We start from the raw sequence: 16,399 nt of genomic DNA on the forward strand, positions 1-16,399 counted from the left end.
GCACACTGAGCCACCACCTGTCGTCTTCATTTTATTTACAAATCAATTTTCCAGGTCATTCATTAGCGTACACGCATGTAAAATTTAGCGCGTACTCGTCGCAACCATCTGCCTCTTCGTTTCTTATGAACATGCGTGGCAAATTTGGCAACAAATATTTGGGCACACAGGCTTTTCCATTTTGTTAATGAGTAAATTTGAACGTCACACTAGGACCGGACCTCGTGGGCCCTAGTCGAGAGTGACTTAGCATGTGGCGAGGCCAAGAGCAATCATAACAATAAAGGGTCGTGATGCACACTAGGGCCTGGCCTCGTGGGCCCCAGTGAGTGACTTAGCATGTGGGGTGAAGTGCCATGTGGGGATCACATGGGAGTCATGTGGCAGAGTTTGTTGATGTGGGTGATGGTTATTGGACAAATATTTGAATGACCATACTTTTTTATTGGTACGAGATAAAATTTATATCACTGGAAATATCTCGATGAGTTGGATTCGATGGTGGCATTAGTTTCAAGGAAGTTTAAATTGAGGGATTTTGTAACCCCATTTCCATAATGAGACCTTGGAAGTTGGGTAAGGACAAAGTAACACCTTCCACTGGGGTAGTTCAAGCAAAGGTTGTGGAAGGGAGTGTTAAATTAGGAGATTTTTTATTAGCAAAACCTTGGAACCTCAAATGATGCTAAGTAAACTTAAGCTATAGGCTTGTCAAAGTAGAATTGAACGCTAATCAACATCTACCACTAAAATTTTGTTTTTTATAAAAAATAAAAAATAAAAATAAAAAATAAATAAAAAAATTACTATATTTCTTTTGATTTTGAAAATGATTTTCATGGTTATTCAGTGATATATATAGGAGAAATTCCTTTAGGTGACTCAACAACCCAAGATTTTAGAACACAATCAATTCAAAACAAATAACAGAGGAAATTGAAACAATATCCATGATTCCATGATTCCATAATCGAAATATATATATATATATATATATATATATATATATATATTCTGATAGGCTTAATTCCTTTTTACTAAACACAATAGCATAGGTGATTCAGTGCACAAACTATTTATATACATAAGTGGTCCATCACAGGCCTAAACTGTGATAACTGAGAGTTCAAACCTCTCTCACTACAATCATGAATAGGCATACATTACTCATAACAATATATGCATTTATTAAAAGTAACAAAGCATATACATTGCATTCGTTTACACATGAGCATGAATAAGAAACTTATCTTGTATTATAGATGAGTCTGGCAACTGAGACTAGGACTCTAACTTGTTGAAAATGCAGCATGAAAATTCTAATTTAATTGTGTCTTGCTTAAATTAGGGGAAATTCAAATTTCAATTTCAGCAGAACACTTGGAGCTTGTTAACTGAGGTGACATGGCTCTTGTCATTCTGTTAACTCAGTAAATTTGAGTTAGAGACACTTGAATTCAGTTCTACATGATTGATTACTAATTTGTAGCAATCTATTTCAGTTAATTTGAGTTATTGTCAAAGTAACCAGTTCTCACTGTTAGTAGAACTAGTGGAGGTTCAATCAAGGGTGTGTAACTTTTTTCACACTAACTGACAAGGGTGTGTAACTTTTTACACATTGAGTAATTGTCCAGTTAACTAATCAATCAACCTAAATTAACTCATGCATGCAAAGAATTCGAGTTACCCAGTTGAGATTGGAGTTCAAGGAGAGTGTACTATCAATTGTAAACTAGTAAAAGTTGTATAGGTCATGCATGCAGTCAGAGAATGACCTATAGTAATTTCATAATCCAAATTGGTGAATTTCCTAATTAATAGGGGCCTAATTCCAAAGGGAACATCTTAAGGAAATAGGGGCTTGGAGGCTCGAAATTTTGGCTAAGTGTTGGCTAGGTTCGGTCACCCAGGAAGAGGATAGAAGATACAGGTGTAGGTTGAGCTCAAGCTTGAGCAAAGCATATTGTATTCATCTGGATTCTTTGATTAATTTAATACATATAATAAATGGTTTTGAGCAGTTTCTTTCCCCTAGATAAATCTTTATGCACGTGTGTTGAATCTTGATGCATGTTAATGATTTGTGTTCTCGATCATGATTTTATTTACTTAGATGAGTAGAGTAGCTTCAAGTCTTGTGATCTAGTAAATTTCATGAGCAGTTTTGAATCTACACATTAAATTTCTACATGGTACCACAGAAAGAATCACAGTAGAGAAGAGAATTTGAAGTTGTCTTTGTGGGTGGATCGAATTTGTAGGATCAGTTCTTTGGAGCTAGCAGGATGGATTTCTATGGACTGAGACTCGAGTATGCCCTTGAGGGTAGCTCGAATTATGTTTCTTGGAAGGATGGCATGGAGGCAGCGTTGGAAGATAATGGACTGAAGGAATTCATAGATAATGATATCCTTAAGCCTCCAACATCTGATGCTCAAGATATAGCAGATTGGAAGAAGTGTGTAGCAAAGGTGACGATAATCATATTCGAGGGAGTTTGAGACCATATTGTCTCGAATCTCCATGGGAAATAGACCCCATATGCAATGTGGTAGGCCTTGGTAGATTTGTTCCAAAACAATAGTGACCACAGGAAGCTAGCACTGAAGGACAAGATTCAAAATATAAAATTGTAGAAGAGCGACGCAATACCACAGTACCCCAGCAGGTTCACACAATGTTGTGATGAACTTGGTCAAGTTGGTGTTACTGTAGCATAGGATGATCTGGTAATCCTAGCACTTCTAGGCCTTCCCAAGAGTTGGCACATCTACCAAGATTCAGTAAATGGGAGGGAGAAACTACCAAATTGGGAACACCTTTGGTCTGATTTGGTACAAGAGGAGATAAGGCGGAACACCAGAGATGGAATCTCATCTAAGGGTGATGACGAGGAGAATTGTGCATTGGACGGAAAGGAAAAGAAAGTGAAAGGGAATAAATCCCAATCCAAAGCAAAATCGGGTCAAGGGGAAAATAAGAAATACTTGTCCAAAATCAAATGTTTTCACTGTCATGAACTAGGACACTCTACCACGAAATGTCCACACAAGAAGGCAAGCAATAAGACCGCGGAAGGAGTAGCGAGTGAAGCCTTGGCTTCACAATTAGAACTTGATTTTACCCTCATTGCATGCATGGAAAGAATAGTGATGGGTAGTGTGTGGTATCTCGACAAGGTGCCTCATTCCACATGATGGGCAACAAAGAATTTTTTAGTGACTTGAAGGAGAAGGATCACTAGATGCACATCGAGATGGGAGATGATGGAAGGTGTAGCGCGACCAATATTGGTACCATTACTTTTCAAAGGGAGTCTGGCTCCCCTCTCAAGCTCAAGGATGTGATGTATGTACTGGGTCTAAATAAGAATCTAGTTTTCGTCGTGGTGTTGGAAGACCGTGGCTACGATGTGATATTCAACAAAAGAAAGTCTTTCTTGAGACACATCGTCACGGGACAAGTGAAGCAGATCAAGGTTTGAGTGAAGAACCTCTAAAAATTAGATGTGGAAGATTATGCAGCATTGATCACAAAAGCAGAGAAGGTGCAATGCTGAGATATCGACGAATTATGGCATAGAAGACTTGGGCATTTGCATCATGGTTCTTTGAAGATCATGCAACAAAATTCTACATGCCTTCCCAATGGAGAACTAGAGCAGCGGGATACATGCAAAGGGTGTAGATTGGGGAAGTACACAAAATCCACCTTCAATGATTGGGATAGCAAGGTGCATGAAATCCTTGAAATAATTCATTATGATGTATGTGGACCTTTCTCGATAGCGTATAAGATCCACCAGAGGGATGTGAAGACAACATTCCTCAATGGAGTTATTGGGGAGGAGATTTATATTGAGAAGTCGGAGGGGTTTGAAACTTTGATACCTTTGACAGAGAGTCGCATGTGTGTGGACTCAGGCAAGCATTGTAGGGACTCAAGCAAGCACCTCGTGCTTGGTATACCGGGATCAATAGCTATCTCACTGGTTTGGGCTTAACTAAAAGTGAAGAAGATGCAAACATTTATCACATTGTGATAGAAGGTAAATTATTGATTATTGTGTTATATGTCGATGACTTGATCCTTACTAGTGATGAGCAGTTGATCAGATCTTGCAAGGAGGACCTTGCAAGAGAGTTCTAGATGAATGAAATGGGACTCATGTATTATTTCCTCAGTTTGGAAGTATGGAAAGGAGATGGGGAATTGTTTTCTCTCAGGGAAAGTATGCCAATGAGATATTGAAGAAGTTTCACATGGAGAGTAGCAAACCCATGGACACTCCTCTAGCAGGAAACTAGAGGAAAGAGGACACCACTTCAGGTGAGGAAGTGGAGGCTACCATCTAGAGGGTCAACTTGTGGGTTCACTCATGTATTTTGTGAACACATGACCAGAAATGTGTTATGTAGTTAACCAACTTAGTCAAGCCATGGTTAAGCCAACCAAACTGTATTGGTAGGTAGTAAAGCATGTGTTGAGATACCTCAAAGGAACTACTCAGTTTGGTCTTTGGTATAGATGGACAGAGGAAAGAAAACTTCAAGGCTTCATAGATGCAGATTGGGTAGGGAGTCCATCAAACAAGAATAGCACTTCAAGAGTAATTTTCAGGGTTTCTTGGTATAGCAGGAAGCAGAGATCCGTGGCACTCAGCTCAGAGAAAGAAGAATACATGGTTGCAAGTCAGGTAGCATGTGAGTTTATTTGGATGAAAAAGATTCATGTTGGGTTATTTGGTCTGAATATTGATCCTACAGTGATTTATTGTGACAATCAGAGTTGTATAAAACTCTCTAAGAATCCAATATTTCATGATCGATCCAAGCATATCGACATTTGGTATCACCATCTACGACATTGTGTGCAGAGGCAGATTATGTTGTTGTAGTACATTCTGACAAAGGAACATGATGTAGATATTTTGACAAAGGCTTTGTCAAGAGGAAAATTCGAGTTCCATAGAAGCAGGATTGGGGTATCTGATAATCCATTTCTTGCTGAGAGGGAGTGCTCAAAATGCAGCAAGAAAATCCTAATTTAATTTTGCCTTGATTAAATTAGGAGAAATTCAAATTTCAATTTCAGCAGAATACTTGGAGGTAGTTAACTGAGGTGACATGGCTCTTGTCACTCAGTTAACTCAGTAAATTTGAGTTGGAGACACTTGAGTTCAGTTCTACATGATTGATTTCTAATTTGTAGCAATCTATTTCAGTTAATTTGAGTTATTGTCAGTGTAACTAGTTCTCACTGTTAGTAGAACTAGTGGAGGTTCAGTCAAGGGTGTGTAACTTTTTTCACACTGAGTGACAAGGGTGTGTAACTTTTTTCACACTAAGTAATCATCCAATTAACTGATCAATCAACCTAAATTAACTCATGCATGCAGAGAATTCGAGTTACCCAGTTGAGATTGGAGTTCAAGGGCAATGTACTATCAGTTGTAAACTAGTCAAAGTTGTACAAGTCATGCATGCAGTTAGAGAAGGACCTATAGGAATTGCACAATCCAAATTGGTGAATTTCCTAATTAATAGGGGCTTAATTCCCAAGGGAACAACACAAGGAAATAGGGGCTTGGAGGCTTGAAATTTTGGCTAAGTATTGGCCAAGGTTTGTCAGACAGGAAGAGGATATAAGATACAGGTTCAGATTGAGCTCAAGCTTGAGCAGAGCATATTGTATTCATCCAGATTCTTTGATTAATGCAATAAAAATAGTAAGTGGTTTTGAGCAGTTGCTTTCCCCTAGATAAATATCTGTGTATGTGTGTTGAATCTTGATGCATGTTAATGATTTTTGTTCTTGATCGTGTTTTTCTTTCCGCGGATGAGTAGAGTAGCTTCAAATTTTGTGATCTAGTAAATTTGATGAGAAATTTTGAATCTACACATTAAATTTCTACATAACCCTCCACCCAACCATAGGCTGACTACATATATATCCTTTCTTGTAGGCGATCACCCCTGAGTCGGATTTAGAGTCTCAAAAGATAGTTTTCTCATGATTTCTAAACCATTCACTCACATATGATGAACAATGGCCATTTTTTAGGTATTCTCAATAGCTCCACGTTGTTACACCACAAAGGATTTAAATCCTTCAGAAAAAAAACACAAGGATTTATGCGGAGCATAAAGAGTCTTAGATTTATCTTGGAGAGAGATATGTATAAATAAAAAGGAGGTTTTCCAATTGTGTTACTTTTATACTAATAAGAGTGCATTGGCCAATAAATTCTTAGTGGTGCTCGAACCTATGTTCTCAATCCCCCCAAGGCTACACCAATTGTTATCATCCCATTAGATATGGGGTGCCTCAACCTCTCAGTGAGTTCTCAACCAACTAGTCTCCATTGGTTTTGTCAACCCCAAGAGAACAACCACAACCCTAGTGATTCTCATCCAACAAGCCCCAAAGGTTTCTCAGCCTAGCTATCACCAGAGCATCTCTACTCCACTAAGCTCTCGTCTTGCCTCAACACACAGGTTCAACACAAGCCTCACAAACACATAGCTACATCACATGCTTCTACAAATCACAAATAGTCCACATGCATTATTGCAAGCTTGTATGCATACATGAATATGGATGCTAGGAAGACACTTGTCTCCTCTTCTCTTTCTCAATGCACAATCTCCCCCTATTTTGTTGTCTAGTTCCCCCTCTTCTTGTGCATCAACATGCCCCATTTACCTTGTCCTCCTCTTCTTCTCTTGTCCGCCCCAATTCCTCTTTCCTGTTGACACTGTCAATTCGACACCTGAGACAATCTATGGACTTGTCCTTTGATTAGGAGCCCCATTTCCTCCATTTCTATATGTGTTATTGGGCTGGTTTCCTAACAGGGCGGCCCATAACACCAAGAAAAACAAATTGTATATTTTTGGCACCATAATATAAAGTCGAACCTTAAAAAAAAAAGTTCCATTATTTCCAATTCTATATCCCTATAACCACACCATTTACATTTAATTCAATTTATGTTACTATATTGGCATATGCGTTTCTACCACATGAGCCATTATGCATATTATAAGATGTGTTTTGGAAATAGAAACATCAATATCATATGAAAAGAATTTGGTGATGGGTATGTGATATGTCACTGCTAATTGAATATAGTTAACAACTAAAAAAAACTATTGAGAAGGAGGTTATCCCAACATGAGTTTGTGGGGATATCTTGACACTACAAAGGCACATATTGTAAATCAATAGCTTGGTTTAGTATCTTGTGATGATATTATTACACTTGTTAGGATAGATGGATAGATTTAATTGATATGGTAATTAATTTACTGTAATATTATACATATAAATATGTTAGTAGAGATGCAGTTGATATGATAATTAATTCATTATAATATTATACAAATGAAAATATATGACATCATATTTATGAATCCATCAATATACAAGTGAGTCCCTGAAATGTTAACATTTTAATGTTGTATAGATGGTTAAATTGTCGGTACAAGGGCCGCGGTGGAGAGTTTCCATAGGGCAGAGTGTAAAAGAGTATTAAAATACCCAAGGATCAGACTACAAAGCTAAACAATCATTCTACCAAGAGATCACAAGATATATAAAACTTATATAATCTAGAGGCATGATCATCTTGTACAATAGCAACAACAACTGCAGGGTCATGTAGTTCTCTAATGACTACGTCATTTGGAGAAAAATCTACAGTTTTCCCATTACCAGAATGACAGATTTGATAAATGGACAATAAATTTGCAGAAATTTCAGGGACTAGGAGCACATTGTTGATGCACCCATTTGTTATTTGTACAGTGCCTAATATCAATACTTCAAGTTGTGTAGAGTCACCAACTACAATTTGAGAGATGTTTCTATGAGATGTAGAGGGAAGAAGGTCTTAACAAGGGGTCATATGATGTGAAGCTCCTGAATCAAGTATCCAATTGTTTGTACATTTACATATGGATTAGACTGATAGAGCATACCCCTTTCCTATTGAAATATTGTGCTTCTTCATGGCCTCTTCTAAGGTATTCAACTTTATCAGACATATTTCTTCAATATGCCCCTGTTTGCCACAAAAAGTACAAATTTCATCAGTTGTCGTCTTCTTCTTTTCCTATTTTTTGTTTGTCTTTAAAGAGGATTCTTCATTCTTATAAACTAGAGGAGAAGACTTAGTGTTATTCTTAGGCTTAGTGGGAGACTCACGGGCCTGTTCATAATGTTTCTTTGGTTGAAACCGAACTTTGTGCTTACCTTTGGAGTTATGAGCCACCAAATCTTGATTTGAAGAGCTAGAGAGAACATCTAGTTGCTTGAGCTTAGATTGTTCTCATATGAGACGATCACAAAATATCTCAAAGCTGGGCATTTGAAATTTGTCACCAAGGGCACCCCTTGATGCGTAGAAGGTAGATGCAAAAACCTAAAAAGGACCCTTTAATTATGACAAAATCGAGAAAATACATTAAACACATTTTTTCTCCTTGCCACATGCTTTTAATTGAGACAACAAAGACCTAAATTGAGCAAGATACTCCTCAATAGAGGCATGCTCATTAGGTACTAGGGTTGATAATTTAGTTTCCAATTCTAATGCATGGAACTCATTGATACCTCCAAATATAGAAGCTAGTTTTTCCCAACTTTATTTGGGAGTTTCACATTCTTCAAGATGAAATAATAGGTTGTCTGAAACATGCAACCCAATCAGCCCCATTGCATCATCTAGTTTATTCTTATAGGCAAATTTTTCAACTTCTTTTGTAAAATTCGGTTGGTTTTCACTTAATGTTTGCCACAACCCCTTAGATTGCAGCAGTTATTGTATTTTTCTTTTCCAGGTATGATAATTGTAAGGAGTAAGTAACTCTATTATCCTTAACTCCGCCATATTATCAAAACTCAAATTTTACAACTACTGCAGAATGCCAAAAAAATTTGCCCAAACTTCTTTTTAGGTGAGTAAAAACCAATGCCAATAATTTTTGCTAGAAAAATCCAATAATATTTTCCCAGATTCTTATTTTTACTCCGACCGATAATTTTTGTCTAATTCTTTTTTTAACCAAAAAAAATTCAAAAGATTTTGTTCAACAAAATCCAAAGAATTTCAAAATAATTTTAATGAGGGCCCAAGCAAATTAAACCATTTAAAAAAAATACCCATACACTTTCTTCCTCCTTTAAAAATTGCGAGCAAACTTTCTCCTTTTTTGAAATCCAAAACATCACATTTATAAATTCCTTTCTTAGTTTCTAAACACCCTTTCTCTCTTTTTTTTAAATCACGGGAAAATAAAAAAAAGGTAAATTAATTATGGCAAATTCTGTGAAATATGAATGGAGCCTTTGAGAACTTACGGTAAATTCACAAATTCGTTGAACAATGCCTCAACAACCTCCACGCTCTTCTGCAGCAGCTTCAAAGACTGAACAACAAACTTCAAACTTGTAATCTCTATATCGTTTCAAGGACTGAAAAATATTCATCAAATGTCTTCACCAGACGACGACCAATAAGAGAGGTAACAAAAACTCTTCCAACTTGGCACTCCAGGGCTCCACGCTTTTGAAAGGAAAGTGTTGAAAACAATTAACAGTACTGAGATTCGACCAAGTGCCTGAAAATCTCAATGACTAGCCTTTGATTCGAAGCTTTTGGTCGTGTCTCAGCTCCTCCACTAAACACAAATGTAAATATTGTGTTGATCTTCCACTGAAGAGGAAAATGTAAGACGAAGATAGCAACTTTAAATGCCCAACGTGAGCGCACTGCCTTTAGCAAACAACAAACCACAACAAATCTAGGTCCAAAACTAGATCTTATAAACTTTAAAATAGATCTCAAAAAGATGAGAAGGGAGCTCACAATATAGCTCTGATACCATGAAAGATTATTAAAATACCCAAGGATCAAACTACAAAGCTAAACAATCCTTTACCAAGAGATCACAAGATGAAGAACGAAGAGAAAACACACTTCATTGCTTGAGAAAATGAGCTATACATGAACCTAATTTATAGGAACAATATAGGCTTCTAGCAATAGCTAGAAGATAAGACTGATGACTCAATAGATAAGCATAAGGCTGACAACGCATTTGATAAGATCACTACGTAAACTTACAAGTTTCAATATTTATTGGAACTCTAACAGAGTGATGGTGTAGGCATTAGCAAACCTTCCTCCACCTTTTACAAATTTGGAGTTATGAAATAATGAAAACTAGCTAGATTTGAATTTATGGCAACAAAATGAATAACAATTGCAATATTATGTAGTTAATTGTTTTGTGAAACATATGAATGCCCTTCGAAACATGACTACTTGAGATGTGTTTCTGGGATGCAATAAGCCTTTTGAAAATTGTTGGAGAATTAATGTTTTTAATTTGGTAAAATAAATCTATAAAGTTAAATAAAAACAATTACATACATATTTTTTAATATTTTTTTAAACTATAAAAAACTATATAAATATTTTATATTTTAAAAATAAACACTATATAATATGAAAATTATATAAAGAGGATAAATTGTCTACATTATTTGATATTTTATTTCTATATATATGAGAAAAAAACACAAGTGACTTTGCTTAATAAAATGTTGTTTCATATTATGTATTATGTTTATTTACATACAAATAACTAGGTTTAATTCAAATTGTTGCAATCTCATGGATATAAATTAATTGCTTATAAATAAATCATTATCTAGGCATTAAAAATAAATTTATTCGTGTGTTAAGTTTTTTCTTCAATTTCAAAATTTTCATATATTTTTTGAGGTCCACTAAATGAAGTTTCATGTTATATTTATTTTTTCTATACATAATTACTTGATTTGGGTTGGTTCATGGAAAATTTTAAGAATAAAAATTCTTTTTAAATTGTAAAAACTTTGTCAAATCTTATGAGTCTATAATCATATATATATATATATATATATATATATATATATATATATATATATATATATATAATTTTAGATGTTTTAAAAGTAAATTATTTTTATCTCATAAAATTTGGTTGAATCATTTATAGAAAAAATGACAATTAGCTTTTTTTTTGGAAAAAAAAAACATAAAAAATTAGTCTGTCTCTCAAATTTAGCCTCTAAAATTCTCCTTGGTGTTACAATACTTACAAGGTTTGTTGTTGTATTTATATCAATTATATCTATTAAATTAAATGATTAATAATAATAACAATTTAAGTATTTATAATAAACTAATTATTTTAAAATTGTGTGTTTAAATATTTTAATTAAAATAAAGCAATAATTATGTTCATGATATATACTTATAAATATAAGTAGTTTGTGTGACACATTTCCAAAGAGAAACAACCACTCATTTGGTCATCACTTAATAATTTTTGTGAGAAATACCACTAGTAATGGATAAACCTAGTTATGCAAAGCAACTCTAGCACATAGTTTATGGACAACCTTTACCATTGTAATAAATTTGGAAACAATCTCTTGACATCAAGGCATCACTGACACCTAGGCCTAATTCTTTAAGTTGTTCAAATATTCACAATGCTACACCAAAAATAATGGCTTGAACCTCCTTCAAAATATTTCTAACAAATTCTTGTCCATTGAAGAATGTCAAATATTTGACAATTTAACTCATCTCTTTGCAACAAACATTCTTGTCAACAACCATGACAAGTTCATGCTCCAATCCTTAAATATGCCAATAACACGCAGTGTTGGAGAATTTGCAAGTGGTTTAGAAGCACACTAACATCACAATGATCAATTCGAAACAAATGTATTGCTACGTGTAAGCAATGAGTTATGCTATCCTACAATTTATGGGTCCAAACATTATTAGTCAATGGTGATTTTGGAGTATTCATTCAAATTGTATATACACCAAGAAGTGGTCCTCTAAATTTGCCAACATATGTTGATGTGGCTTTTGATAAAGATAGTGGCATTCCATTAGACCAAACCCAACCAAAGCATGAGCCAATTCTCCCCACACAACAAACTAACAAGAAACAAATCCCACTTTTATTGGCTTGGGTATTGACTATACATAAATCTCAAGGAATGATCTTAACAAGGTTTACCATTGACATTGGTAACACAAAAGATCAAAATTTGATCTTCACAACAATGTCACACGCTAATAATAATATACGAATGTGAATAACATCATTATTCTCCTTTAAACATTATGAAAAAATGAAGGATATTATCTATCCCACAATACTAAAAAAAATAAAAATAAAAATCATGCTTATTTTCAGACTTTATTACTTTCATAATCTCAACATCTAGCCTCACATAATCATGCTTCGATTCATAAAATATAATAACTATTTAAACATAATAATAACACTAAATATCAATATTTAATCTTCACAACAATATCTAACACTAATATTATATGAATGTGAATAACATCATTATTCTCCTTTAAACATTATGGAAAAATGAAAAATATTATCTATCCATACTACTTAAAAATAAAAATAAAAAATCATACTTATTTTATTTCTTACTTTTATAATCCCAACATCTAAACTTACATAATCATATATCTATACATAAAATATAATCATTACTTAGACATAATAATACTACTAAATATTTTATTGTATTTAATAAATTTACATAATCATATATCTATACATAAAATATAATCATTACTTAGACATAATAATACTACTAAATATTTTATTGTATTTAATGAGACTTAATCATACTGCTAAATGTTATTTATAATATATTTCCACTTGATAATAATCTAGTCAAAATATTGTTACCCAATACCTATCAATTATATTTGACCTAAATAATTACACATTATTTAGTCTTTTTCTTCTGTATATGTAACCAAAAAAAATCATATATTTCGTAATGTTCGTTTCAAGCCCCGGAAGTGACGATTGATGCTATGTGATTCATTTCACTAGTTTCAATCTCACTTCTTCACCCCTGTGAGCATCACTCGATGCAATGAGTGCTAAGTGAACAATTCAAAAATCATGAGAAATTAGTCAGTTACGACTACCTCTCATGGAAATGGTCATACGTTAATGACTTACTTAACGCAGTTGAATCCCAAAAATGATCTAATATAATGCACTGCGTAAACCCCTAATACTTAAATTCAAAAAGAGTGAAGGGATCTCTACTTGAATGGTTCATGAGGCACAATACTTGCTAAGGTTTTGCAAATGGGGTAGCAAGCTAAGTGGACTTGATTGTGGGGAAAACTCCACAGTTAAGCGCGCTTGAGCCAGACGAGATCTGGGATGGGTGACCTCCCGGGAAGTCCTAGTTACCGGGTGCAAGCCCCGGAAGTGACGATTGATGCTATGTGATTCATTTCACTAGTTTCAATCCCACTTCTTCACCCCTGTGAGCATCACCCGATGCAATGAGTGCTAAGTGAACAATTCAAAAATCATGAGAAATTAGTCAGTTACGACTACCTCTCATGGAAATGGTCATACGTTAATGACTTACTTAACGCAGTTGAATCCCAAAAATGATCTAATGCATTTATTCATTCGTATGATAGAGGAGCACAGCATAATTATCCCACATGTTTAATGTGACTAGAACTTAATGACATTAATACCCACAAAGCAATCAATAGGTAGGAGGGAAAATATTGGCTATGATGAAAGCGGAAAGCCCTATTTCCAATTCCATAACAAAGTAAATGCGCCCTGACATGCGCCGGATATAACACGTTGTTATTTTTCACGTTGTTATTTTTTTTTCTCTCTCATCATCGCACGGGTGTTATATCGGACCCATGTCAAGGCGCATTTACTTTGTTATGGGGTTAGAAATAGAGCTTCCCTGATGAAAGCACAACCGTGAAAGGAAGATTCAAGTTCTCTCCCATCTTCGGTGTCATATCAACACCGAAAATTGTGCTACTGAGCCCTCTTCTTTCGTCTTCGCATTTTTTACAAATCAATTTTCTAGTTCGTTCATTAGCGCGTACGCGTGGCAAATTTGTGTTTTATATTTTTAAATATGGTTTAAATATTTTAAACAAGTTTGTTATTATTAGGATATGAGTAATGATTTTTTTGGGGTTAAATTTAATTTTTACAAATCAATTTTCCAGGTCATTCTTAGGGCGTACGCGTGGCAAATTTGTTTTTTATATTTTTATATTTGGTTTAAACATTTTAAACAAGTTTGTTATTATTAGGATATGAGTAATGATTTTTTTTAGGTTAAATTTATATTTTTCGATTTAATGAATTATTGGTGAAATCTTTTACTGTGTGAATTTTGCAATTTTCAATTTTTTTATCATTAAAATTTGAGTAAGGAGTTTTCCATGGTATGTGTAATTTTTTAAAATTTGAATAAGTAGTTTTCCATCATATGTGTAATTTTAATTTTGATGGGATGAAATTGTATTTTTTTAATGGGTAAAGAAATTTAATTTTTAAATGTTTTATTGTAATTGAATTGTGCAAGGTTAATATCTAATATATTGTAATTTAATTTATTTAAAAATAATTTTATTAGATTTTAAATTAGTATTTGTATTAGATGTTGCAAAAAAGTAGAAAATGAACTAATAGCTTGAAGTGTTTTGTAAAATCAATGTAATTTCTGCACAATATTATAATGTTTCAAAATGATATATTTATAATGTCTAAGATCATTCAATCAACATTATTAGCACGACAAAGAATAATATAAAGATACAGAGAAATCTATTGAACAATATCAAAGGTTGTCAAAAGCAAGAAGATACAAAAATACAGTAGCCACCCATTGTAAATGAAGTCAAAATAGAAGCAACAACTCTGAATTAAATGAGAATTTTCATGGAAAATTAAATTTTGGCAACCACATGTTGAAAGTTATATATTATTACTACATCATGACTAGTGATAAGGTAAGAAAAAATAGATCCGAGGGTTTAAATTCCCTCAAAATTCTTTTTATTTTTCACAAATCTATGGAATAATTAGTCATTCATAGGCAGAAAAATCAAAAGGCGGAAAATGTGAATAACTACACAAATGAAAATTTATTTATAATATTAACTCAAGCTATATTAATGAACCTATTTACACCAATCGAGACAGAAATGAAATAGCTCTCAATAGCTCTCAATAGCTCTCATTTATGTTGTTTGATTTTGAGTTTTGGGCAGGTGAAGCTCAGAACTCAAATGACACTCAGACCTTCTTAAGCACCCATGTTCTCACAGTTCACGGGTGCTTACCCACTTATGGTTCCACTCATAGCAATCCGTTCATTCATGGGTGCTTACCCACTAATGGTTCCACTCATAGAATTCTGCATGACACAGGGAACTCTCTAATCACATAACCCAATAGCCAAGGTAAATAGTAAACTCAGCATGACACAAGGAACTCTCTAATCACCTAACCTAATAGCCAAGGTGAATAGTAACCTCCCCCACAAGGGGAGGATGATTTTTCAATAATGAAATCACACATCAGGATGTGTTTAACTATGAAAGCTTATATACTCTGAGATTATAATTAATAATTGTAAATTATTTACAATTTTAACATGCGTTGTAATCAATTTTGATCAAAGTTAGTAGGCCCAATTTAGATATTTATTAAGAAAAGGCAGTAATAGAATAGATTAGTTACTTCATTTATGGCAAAAAATATTTTTGTCATCTAAATTTAGTGATACAATTTTCTGGCAAGATTGTAAATTTAGTTGTTTAAAATGTGTTTTTGAATACATAAATCAATAAAAAAATAGTTTTTCAAAATGTGCTCTTAAATACATAAATCAATTTTGTGTTTTAGTTTCTTCCATCTAAATTTAGTGATACAACCAATTATATGTTTTCGTTTTTGTCATCTAGATTTAGTGATACAATTTTTAATAAAATTGTGAATTTTAGATGTTTAAAATGTACTTTCGAAATAAATAAATCAAAATAGGTTTTCAAAATGGAGTCTTGACTACCTAAACCAATTATGTGTTTTTAAAACAAATTGATATGTTTGAATCCTACAAATTATACAAATAAAACTTGTCTTTTCAACAAATACTTAAGTTTTAAATAGAAACTTGTGAGAAGTTATTTATGAGATTTGATATTAAATTGATGTCATCCTTAAAGCACCGAAACTTAATTAGTGATAATGTAAATGCTGCTAATTTATCAAATGAGACTACTTGTAAATCAAACACATATTGTTTTTAGTTTACCCATATTTATTGATGTTGGGTAAACCCATATATGCATCACCACTTTCTGTAAATACAATTGAAAGGAGAATTAACACACATCTAAAAAGAAAATGAACACTAACAACGATAAAGTTGTCAAGAATTCCCACAATGCCATTGATAAAGTTATTATAATCAATGGAAATTTTGGAACCCATATTCAAAATTT

General features: G+C 33.6%; 1 pseudogene; it reads right to left on the bottom strand.

Annotated features, from left to right (window-relative positions):
- Positions 1-7,966: 7,966 nt before the first annotated feature.
- Positions 7,967-8,896, bottom strand: LOC149240544 (uncharacterized; annotated as a pseudogene).
- Between the last annotated feature and the right edge of the window lie 7,503 nt (positions 8,897-16,399).

Source organism: Pinus tabuliformis, chromosome 8 (genome assembly GCF_031772625.1).
Source record: "Pinus tabuliformis cultivar Carrire ecotype Pingquan chromosome 8, CPIR1, whole genome shotgun sequence".
Taxonomy (NCBI): Eukaryota; Viridiplantae; Streptophyta; class Pinopsida; order Pinales; family Pinaceae; genus Pinus; species Pinus tabuliformis.